This window comes from Meles meles, chromosome 7, assembly GCF_922984935.1.
Source record: "Meles meles chromosome 7, mMelMel3.1 paternal haplotype, whole genome shotgun sequence".
Lineage (NCBI taxonomy): Eukaryota > Metazoa > Chordata > Mammalia > Carnivora > Mustelidae > Meles > Meles meles.
The window spans coordinates 67,758,486-67,769,066 of record NC_060072.1 but is presented as its reverse complement, the minus strand read 5'-3'; positions in this window follow the sequence as shown (position 1 = coordinate 67,769,066).

Here is a 10,581-nt window from a genome sequence, read left to right as displayed (position 1 = left end):
CTTGTGGGTAATTTGTCTTTTTAACCTGCTTTCATACGGATGGCTTCCTCAACTTTTCTTTCTCTTTCATGCCACAGACATTTTTAAGATTAGGCCAATTATTTTACAAAAGGTCCTCAGTTTGGGTTTGTTTGATGTTTCCTCATGATTTGATTCAGATTATGCATCTTGGCCCAGAAAATCACCTAAGTGGTGTTGTGTCCTTCTCAGGGCATCGTATCTGCAGGCATACAAAGTCCATCTTCCCCTCATTAGTCATGCTAATTTGGATCATCTGGTCACAGTATTGTCTGGTTTCCCTGCTGATGTATGGTTTTTCTAATTTTCCAGGAAAATGTCTTTTTAAAAAACTAATAAATTATAAAAGATCACATTATAGTAACTGGGAACTGAGTATCAGTGAAAAACCATATGCATATGCCATGCTCTCTTGTTTTTACAAAGAGAACTTGCTACACCCCATCAACAATACTGAATTTGAGAGACAGGCATGAGACTTGAAAGCACTATGTTGCCGAAAAGAAGGTTGAGTCTGGAGAGGTGAAGTATCCTGCCCACCATTAGCATCAGGCCAGAGCTAAGACCAAAGTCCTGTTCCTCCTCTCCGGTGGAAGAGGAGACTGTACCTGCGAGTCAAAGCACGATAAACGCTTTCCCTGCCCCACAGGCATCAAGAATGCTTTCCTTTAAAAGAAGAAATCTGGTGCCTCCCTTGCCCACCACCTTGCCACACCATATTTTAATACTGCCCAAGTCTTTAGTCCGGACTCCAGATCTGTTCACATTCCAACACTATCCATGTCCAAACTGGAGATGGGTTTCCTGTTTTATCATTTAAATGAGTTACCTTACTCTCCTGTTAATCTCCACAAACTCACTTCTCCCTGCTCACACTCACAGCCTGGAGCCAGTGAAAGAACGAGATAAAACTGTGACACAATGGTACGTTGGATGTAGTCCACAGAGGTGCCTTTGTGTAACTTGTGAGGAGAAGAGTAATGATTTTTTCTTCCTGGCTAGAAACAGTCAACTGTGCTATTTTGAAATCTACCAAAGGCAAAGAGTCCAGAATCTATAATTGTAGAGAGGGCCCGTCTTTCCTGGCAGGAGTGTCTGTGTGTGTAGGTTGTGAAAGGTGGTACTGGGCCAGCAGGGGACTCAGTGCCAGGAGAGCTGAGGTTTCAACTCAGCGCTGACATTGTACTAATGCATTTCCTGTATTGCCATTTAGTTTCACGATACCAAGTACTGACATTTCTAGGCTTCTGCTTCTCTTACAGGTGATAAGAGACACTTTTACAACTCACATAGGTATTTGTGAAGACACATAAAGAATAATGAATAGAACAAATCTTAGAGGCTCTTCCACACACTGGTTGTTATGGGACTCTTTTTTTTTTTTTAAAGATTTTATTTATTTATTTGACAGAGATCACAAGTAGGCAGAGAGGGAGGAAGAGAGAAAGGGAAGCAGGCTCCCTGCTGAGCAGAGAGCCCCATGCGGGGCTTGATGCGGGGCTCAATGCGGGGCTCAATGCGGGGCTCAATGCGGGGCTCAATGTGGGGCTCGGGGCTCGATCCCAGGACCCCAGGATCATGACCTGAGCCGAAAGCAGAGGCTTTAACCCACTGAGCCACTCAGGCACCCCTGTTACAGGACTCATATGGGCTGAGTTGTTTCTCCATCTGTCTTCTCCTTACCTGCCGCCGCCCCGCCCCTGCCCCGGCTGCTCCATTCGGATATCAAAGACCTAATGCCTACTACCTCAGAATGTGACTGAATTCGGAGATAGGGTCTTTAAAGAGGTTATTAGGTTAAAATGAAGTCATCGGATAGGCCTTAATCCTGAAGACCATGTGAAGACAAAGAGAGGGGGAAGCCATCCACAAGCCGAGGAGAGCAGCTTCAAGAAGAAAGCAATCCTGCTGACACTGATAGGATTTCCAGCTTGCAGAATTGTGAGGAAATAAATTTCTGTTGCCTAAAGGCACCCAATCTGCAGTAATTCATTATGGCAACCCTAGAAAACCAATAAAGGGACCTAGGGAAATTTACTCCTTCTAGAAAAGATAAACTATGTAATCTGTGGGACCCAGTACAAAATGAAAATGCGGGACCCTTTAAGGATTTACAAATTTCAAGATGGCAACAGCGGATTAAACCAAGTATGGGGCCCTTCTAAGCATGGGCCCTTTGTGACTCCACACATATCCCGCCCATGGAGCCAGTTCTGCTTCTAAAACCAGTTCAGTTTCCTTATCTGGAAGGTTGTGATAATAACTGCACCTACCTTTAGATTTGCTGAGAAGATTAAATCAGGTTCTAGGACTTATTTCTCAGAAAACATGAAAGGGTTACCAACAAAGGTGTTTAAAGTTTAACATTAAATGTCTTATGGAGGTTGAGTCACAGGGTCATAGCAAAGAATAGTTTGGGCTTTTTAAAATCTATTTCTGGTCAGTGAGACATTAGTCAGGGGGAAGGGAGAGTGTATATGGGGAGTAGGCAGGGACATTTCAGAGCTGATAGACTCTGCTGGGGTGAACAACACAGACTGTTCCATAATTTGCTCATTTATAGTCTTAGGGTCCCTGCTACAGGGTACTCGATTTCTTTCTCTTCTCTCTCTCCAGGTCTGTAGAAGTATGCTCCGCTGAAAGTGGCACTTGGACCCTGGAGCTTCCAAGTTGCTGCCTGACTTTCTGACAAAAGTGTTATTATTTCCACACATGACTTTTTTATTCTATAAATAAATAAAGCTTTAGGAGGCAACGGAACACAACCCTGATATCTAAAATAGGACAGAGGAAAGAAAACTGATCCTTATAAGATTAGTCCTCATTATGAGGTAAAGTCAGGGGATTTTGAGTGGCATTTTAGAAAGGGGTGATTATTTTCTTTTACATGTTTATTACCTTCTAAGAGCACTGAGAAGCCAGTGCATTGAACAAATCAGAATTAAATGCCCAACGCTAACAACTTTTCAAACAATGATACCATATGGAAATAATTTTTAGTACGACACAGAAAGCTCTAAATCTTCTGCTAGTATGTCAGCAGACTTCAATGTCTTGCTACTCAACCTCTGCTGACGGAGGGTTGAATCTAGGCTCCAACTTTTTCCCTCCTTAACATGCTGAGGGAAGCACTGATTCACAATGTCCACTGATTGCCCTTTTGAAAGCAAAGCTCAGAACCCAAAGGAGTCCTGTAAGAAAGCATCACCTGTCTTTTTTTTTTTTTTTTAAAGATTCCATTTAGTTATTTGACAGAGAGAGATCACAAGTAGACAGAAAAGCAGGCAGAGAGAGAGAGAAGGAAGCAGGCTCCCTGCTGAGCAGAGAGCCCGATGCGGGACTCGATCCCAGGACCCCGAGACCATGACCTGAGCCGAAGGCAGCGGCCCAACCCACTGAGCCACCCAGGCGCCCCAAGCATCACCTGTCTTAACATCTGTGGTCACTCTCATGAATGGGCTTAATAAAAGCAAAATGGGGTGGATCGAGAAAAGTTTTTAGTTTTTTTGTGAAGAAAGAAGATGGTAGAAATGTATGGCCTGATTTTTTTCATTAGACTGAGAATAAATTAAAACTCCTTCAATACCCTAAGTGATCTGGTTGCTGTTGTGAGAGGTGGTGGAAGGATAAAACAATATTCGAGCTGCTTTTCTTTGGGTCTTTGTTCATTGCCCCTGCAATCATAGCCTCTTCGCTCTAGCTGCTTAGGGAAGGAATGAGGTAGAACAGGGTCATGTAATTAATATAATTATATTTAATTAATATGTAATGATAATTACATGTTGAAAACGAACACACTCCAAAATTCCCACAGTGCGTGGAAAAATATACCACCAAGATGGACTGAGCCTGATGCAAAGCTATGTTGCAGAGCAATGTGATTAAGAGAAAAATTCAATCTTGATCACCGGACTGCATCTTCAGAACTTTCACCTTCTTTGAGAATAAAAACACTTCACTTGGGCCATTGATTTCAGGGAAGGTAAAATGCTCTCACATTCATTGTCTCATTTGAAGTCCCAGTGCTAGATTATTTCAGGAGTTCAGATTACCTCAGGTGGTGGAGATTTAGTGTGAGACTATCTGGGGAATGAAGGAAATGCCGGAAACCACTGAACCATCAAGCCTCGTAAGAACAGGAGCAATGGTTAAATATTCCACAGTAAGACTATGTGTCTATTATTCTTGTTAACTCAGCTTCCCTCTTAACACAGACTCTAGTGCTCAGCTGGGTTGAAGCATGCTAGCATGGGACTTTGAGCAAGTTACTTAGCCTTTTGTGGCATAGTTTCCTCATCTGTGAAATGGAAACAGACCTCAGAAGATTGGAGTTAATATATTTATAGCATTTAAATAGTACCAGGGGCGCCTGGGTGGCTCAGTGAGTTAAAGCCTCTGCCTTTGGCCCAGGTCATGATCCCAGGGTCATGGGATTGAGCCCCACATTGGGTTCCCTGCTCTGTGGAGAGCCTGCTTCCCCCTCTCTCTCTGCCTGCCTCTCTGCCAACTTGTGATCTCTGCCTGTCAAATAAATAAATAAAATCTTAAAAAAAAAAAAAGAAAAAAAATTAGTACCAGAGAGAAATTGGTGTTTCCTATTATCGTCATTTTATTATCGTTGTTCTTTCACTATTACTTCTGCTGCTACTTTCCACTACTCTCTTGGGGTCTACGGTCTCATGGTTCACTTTCTAGACTTTCTAGACTTCATACTGCTACTTACTCATGCTTCTGTTTCTTGCCTTCATTCTATGTCCCTCTCTGCTTCTTTCTGTTTTATTCTCTGGGTTGTTGTTATTATTTTTTCTTTAATGTGTCTCACATTCACTATCTTAGAGAGAATCTGATGGGGCCACTGAGACTAGTTAGTAGGCAGCTCTGCTGGTGAGTTCCCATGCTTGTTGGCTCCATGCTGTTGGCAAGTTTATACTCGACCGTCTTTGATTCAGGTGGGAATCCATGGTCCAGTCAGTACCGTTCAAAGGTCTTGGGCTGCTAACTGAGAATTCTGTGAAGAACCATTTTGGACTCTGTCAGAAGGAAGCTGTGGGGTTGGCAGCATCCAGGGGTTTGTAGCTCCATTCCAGTGCTTTCTTTAGCATTGATGTCATCCCATTTATAGATGATGAAGTGATCCTCCATCTTATGCTAAGTGTCAAAAATGTCAAGTGATCCTATGTCTTAGAACTCAGTGCTTTATTTAATTTTACCAAAGAGGAGGTGCTATTTCTTACACTTCCTCTTATTCAGGAATGGGTGATGATCTTTTTCAGAAGTAGCATCTTGCAATAGAGAAGGTAATTCTATGGCTATTACACTATGATTAATTCAGAATTCGAGCAATACAGGGTCAAATGGAAATTATATCAGGGTGATATAAGAGAAACAAAGCACTTAAAGACAGACATCACTGTCTGTCACTAAAGTGATGCCTGAGCCACTTTCTCTTTGCCTCCTTAATACCCTGGTTAGTTTAACAAACCACCATACTAATTACTGGCAATTCACAAGCTACACAGTCAGCATCCTTCAGTGAAAAGGCCTTTCTGGAGATAGAATCTGCAGGAGCTACGGAAAGCAGGAGAGAACCTCATTTTTATAGGATTTGGGAGATAAGATGCTTTAGCCTAAAGATTTGTTAATCCTCAACTAGTTTTGACTTGCCACAAAAGTCCCTTTAACAAAAGCATTTATTTAAACCAGTCGTCCCATCCTCATTTGCCATCTGTGCTTACTAAAACCCACTCCTCTTCATCCCTCTAGAAGTTTCTAAAATGAAATCTAACCTGCCATTTAAAATGTAAATTCTAGTTAAGTAGAAGGATTCTAGTTAAGGATTAGGAGAGACTGAATAAAGCAGCAGTAAATTAATGATTGTCCAGGTGAAAAGGTGAGTGGGGTAGAAATTAATGGATTAGTCTGGGGTCTGGGAATCATATGTGGCAGTCGTCCAGAGAATGGGGTACACTACAACTCTCCAGGAGGGTAAATTTTGATTAGTAGTGAGCCATGTTATAGTATTTGAAAAAATGAGCCTTACTAAATATTGTGGCAGATGCACATCAAAGTGGGAGTTACTGGTTATGAATAATGCTCTGCTGTTGATTGGGCACATTCCCGGGACCTCTAAAAAGGCTTTGTGCACAGTGCCTGTTGGTAAGAAGGAATGGCAATGACTTGTCATCCCTGGACAGCCTGGGTTTGGCCTGCTCGAGAAGAATCCTCTGCCCGTCATCCGCATGGAACAGAAGAGAGGAATTGTTGCTGTGTCCTGGAAGGACTGACTAGCCATCTTACTGGACTGTCTCAGAGTATAGGAACCAGACACGCTTTTTAGGAAATTCAATTAACTATGTTTGTAAATGGGCTTAACTATTTAAGGGAATTCAATTTGTTTAGTGTAGCCATTAATTAAACATTAATCAAAGACCATGAAAAGCAGTAGTCTCTATTTTTAAAGTTGTTTTCCATTTATAAATAGAATAATAAAATGGGTAATTGAATGTAGCTGGGTTTTTTGATTTGTCTGGCAGGTAACCAGAGAATGACGAGGACAATCCGGGTTGGAAGGGAAGAGTTATTGAAATTAGACCCTACTTGAGGGGTGCCTGGGTGGCTCAGTGGCTTAAAGCCTCTGCCTTCAGCTCAGGTCATGATCTCAGGGTCCTGGGATCGAGCCCTGCATCGGGCTCCCTGCTCAGCAGGGAGCCTGCTTCTCCCTCTCTCTCTGTCTGCCTCTGCCTACTTGTGATCTCTGTCAAATAAATAAATAAAACCTTAAAAAAAAAAAAGACCCTACTTGAAGGGAGAGACCAATCTTCTTTCTAACCTGTCTCCATGGGCAGGAAGGGAATAAGGAGGAATGCTGGCTTCACAGATGATGTCAGTGGCCTGGTATCCAGCTAAAGGATATTAAAATGGTGCCTGGGTTATCACCAATGCCATACTTAGAATCAGACGGAATAAGCCGCAATTTCCTTTAGAAAGAATTCTAAAGCTAAGCTTGTTTCATTTGAATTTAGGTTCATGATTTATACCATGTGTCCAACTCACTCTGTGTTTACCAGTGTGAGTAGGGTAAGAACAGTCTGAGGCACCCACATCCTTTATGACAACTTTGGTTGTTCTTCCTGAGTTCTTCTGAGTTTCTAAAGAGGCAGCTCCAGGCAGGTGAAAAATTTTAAGCAAAAGACAGCATTCATTCCTTCATTCAATCAGTCAGTGAATTTCTTTTGAATGTCTATAGGGTGAAGCAAGGCTTTGGATTCCCTAAAGAAGGTAAAGATAACACAAATTGGCATCCTATCCTCAGGAACTTAGTCAGTGAGGGACATAAGCCCTAAAAATAATAGTACGATTGTTTTGTGGCATAAGAAAAAGGAAACTATCTTTACTGAGGTCTTATGTGTCAGGCAATGTGCTCTATCACCTTGCTTGTGATGTCTCCTCAAATCCTCACAAAACCCCGTGAGGTAGATTTTACTGGAAATGGGCAAAAATCAGATTAAGGAAAAAATTTATTAGGGAATATGGGTGCCAACTTTGCACAACACGGGAGTATGAAGAAGAGTGGATCACTAAGTGTAGAAGTTGGAGACCAGGATGTAAGGGATGTTAAGGGCCTTTGGATACCCAAAGAAAGTTTGGGCTTTGTTCCCTAGTAAAGGGACACGTTCAAGTTTTTTGAAAGGAAAGTGAAGAATGATCAGGACAGTGTTCTCGAGAGCGGCTGCTGGAAGCCTGTGAAGGTCAGACAGGCATGTGATGTGACCTTGATGAGTCAGGTGAACCTCTCTTGGTATCTGCATCTAAATAAACTAAGTGGGGCATGTGTCCTCGTGCCTGCACAGGCTTGGGGATGAGGAATGAAGAGTTAGCCTGCTCCCTGTTACTCGGGAGGACAGAACTGAAAAAGGGTAGACTGGGGACAGGCAAGGCTTCAGGTGTATAAAGAGAAAAAGGCTTGCAGTCAGAGACCTTGGTTTCAATCCCAGTTCTAGGTATTCTGGAGCAATTTACTTATATAACCTTGCTGAGCCTTTGATTCCTTATGTTAAAAGGGGGATAATAACACTTAGCTTAATGAGTGGTTATGAGGATTAAATGAGACACAAGACCGAGTCTTTGGAAGAGAAAGTCAGAAAAGCAGGAACTGCTTGCTAGGAGAAAGATTTTTTTTTTTTTAAAGATTTTATTTATTTATTTGACAGATAGAGATCACAAGTAGGGAGAGAGGTAGGCAGAGAGAGAGAGAGAGAGAGAGGAGGAAGCAGGCTCCCTGCCAAGCAGAGAGCCCGATGCGGGGCTCGATCCCAGGACCCTGGGATCACGACCTGAGCGAAAGGCAGAGGCTTTAACCCACTGAGCCACCCAGGCGCCCCTAGGAGAAAGATTTTGAGTGGTGGGCTGCTCTCTGAGTTCGTATGCTCCTTGTTACCAGGTGAATCCAAGCAGGGGCGTACAAGGAGGCTATTTGTCAAGAATGCTATAGAAGGGCTCCTTGCATCCAATGGGGGTTGCATCAGATGACCTTTGGGGTCTATTTCAAGTTCTATTTTTGTTACTCTCTGCAGGGTTTCTCCTACCTTCAAAACGTTCCTCTCCCCACCCATACCCCATGGTGTTAGTATCTGGCACAACTCATAGGTACTAAAGGTAAGGCTAACCATAGGAAGAACTAGGTGGATAATAGATATCTAGACCTAGAGAGCTAATTAATGTTGAAACCACAGGAGTTGTAAATGGACTTCTCCATTAAGCCAGCTAGAATCCAAGATAGTGGGGAAATTCCAGATGTCCGCTCATCAGGCATCCTATTTTGCTTCTGCTATATTGTTCTAATCCTTTGGGTCTTCTCTAAGATACCCAGAGGTCGGTATACATATGCATACTTTTTTTTTTTTTTAATGAACCATTATGCTGAAGCCTAAATGTAGAAAAGAGAAGCTCTAACTCTTGTTAAGGGGGAGCAGAAGAGAGTGCAGGGAGGAGGCTGAAATCTTCCCCTGGTTCCTTCTCACCCACTTTGACACCCCTGGTTTGAACATTACTGTTCCAGCCCCCGCCTGTTTTCAGCTTTCCTCTTGACTCTTTTGCTTTCTGGACTCTGATGGCAGCTGTTATCACTCCAGCTGCAGAGGGGATGGGAGGCAACTTCCTGTTATTCTATCCTGCCATCCCTGTGAGGGTGGGACATTCCCTCCCCCATCTGCTGTCGGTTGTAGAATGTGAGACTCGATGCAGCCTCCTTTGACTGGGGCTGGAAGAATGACTGGTAGTCACCGGGCCACTGTTTGAAGGCATCTGGAGGGCAGAGCAGGCAACAGACACTACTGATAAGTGTGTCTCTGACTGAGGGAAGGGAAGGACGAGTGGCTAAGAGGCAGGTTAAGTGGGTTGTGCAGAAAATAAGTTAAGGGTTGTTGCATGAATGATGGGAGAGGAGGAAAAGGGAAGGATTCTGGTGAATGTATGAGAGAGAGAGTTATAGTTTCTGGCTGTGAGATTATTTGGGTTCTGGGTACATTAAGGAATGGAGGGGGGTCAGGGTGATATGATGATCCATTTTTCTGTAGTCCTGTATTTTTAGTGAGTCTTCTTTGAATTGGGTGTAAATAATACAAAGAGGATTAAGCATGGAGCTTGCTTAATCCTGTGGGAAGATAAGGAAATATATAAAACTGGACATATTTAACCATGTTTATACCTTTGGACAATCTCAGTAACCCTTACAATTACTTTCGATGTATTATCAGCCCCATTTTATAAAGGAAGTGATCAAGTTTGTTTTTTTTTAGATTTTTAAAAAAATTTATTTATTTGACAGACAGAGATGATGAGTAGGCAGAGAGGCAAGCAGAGAGAGAGAGGGAAGCAGGCTCCCCGCCAAGCATGGAGCCCGATGTGGGGCTCGATCCCAGAACCCTGGGATCATGACCCAAGCTGAAGGCAGAGACTTTAATCCACTGAGCCACCCTGGCACCCCGTGATCAAGGTTTCTAATGCAAAATTTTAGTGACTCACCCAGTTAGGCACCAAGTAAGCGCCAGAACTGTGCTAGTATAGCACACACAGAGGACTAGGACTGAGTTAGGCTTTGAGAGAAGGGTAAGACTTCACACACAGAAGAGCAGAGATTCCAGGTAGGCCAGAAGGTGAGAATCAAGGGATCTGTGATAACCAATTTGACTATAGTAGAGGGTTTCGCTGGAGTGAAGTAGGAGACAAGGTGGTAAAGATAAATACAAATGATGCTAGGGAGAGTTTTAACCCACTGAGCCACCCACGTACCTCTTGCTAGGGAGAGTTTTAAATGGCTAGCTAAGAACAGGGAAAGGAAGCCTGATTTAAAGGGAAAGATGTTGATGGCAAAACCGAAGTGTTTTAGAAAACTCATTTGGTGGTGATGCATAGAAAGACCTAGAAGTGGGGGAAAAATGGAATCGGAAATACGTTAGGAGGTTGGAATAGCATAGGTCTGACAAACAGCACAGTGGTGGTAATAAAATGTAGATTTGAGAAGACAGAGGCCTGGGCGTGTGGATTTTTTTCAGCATTATGGTG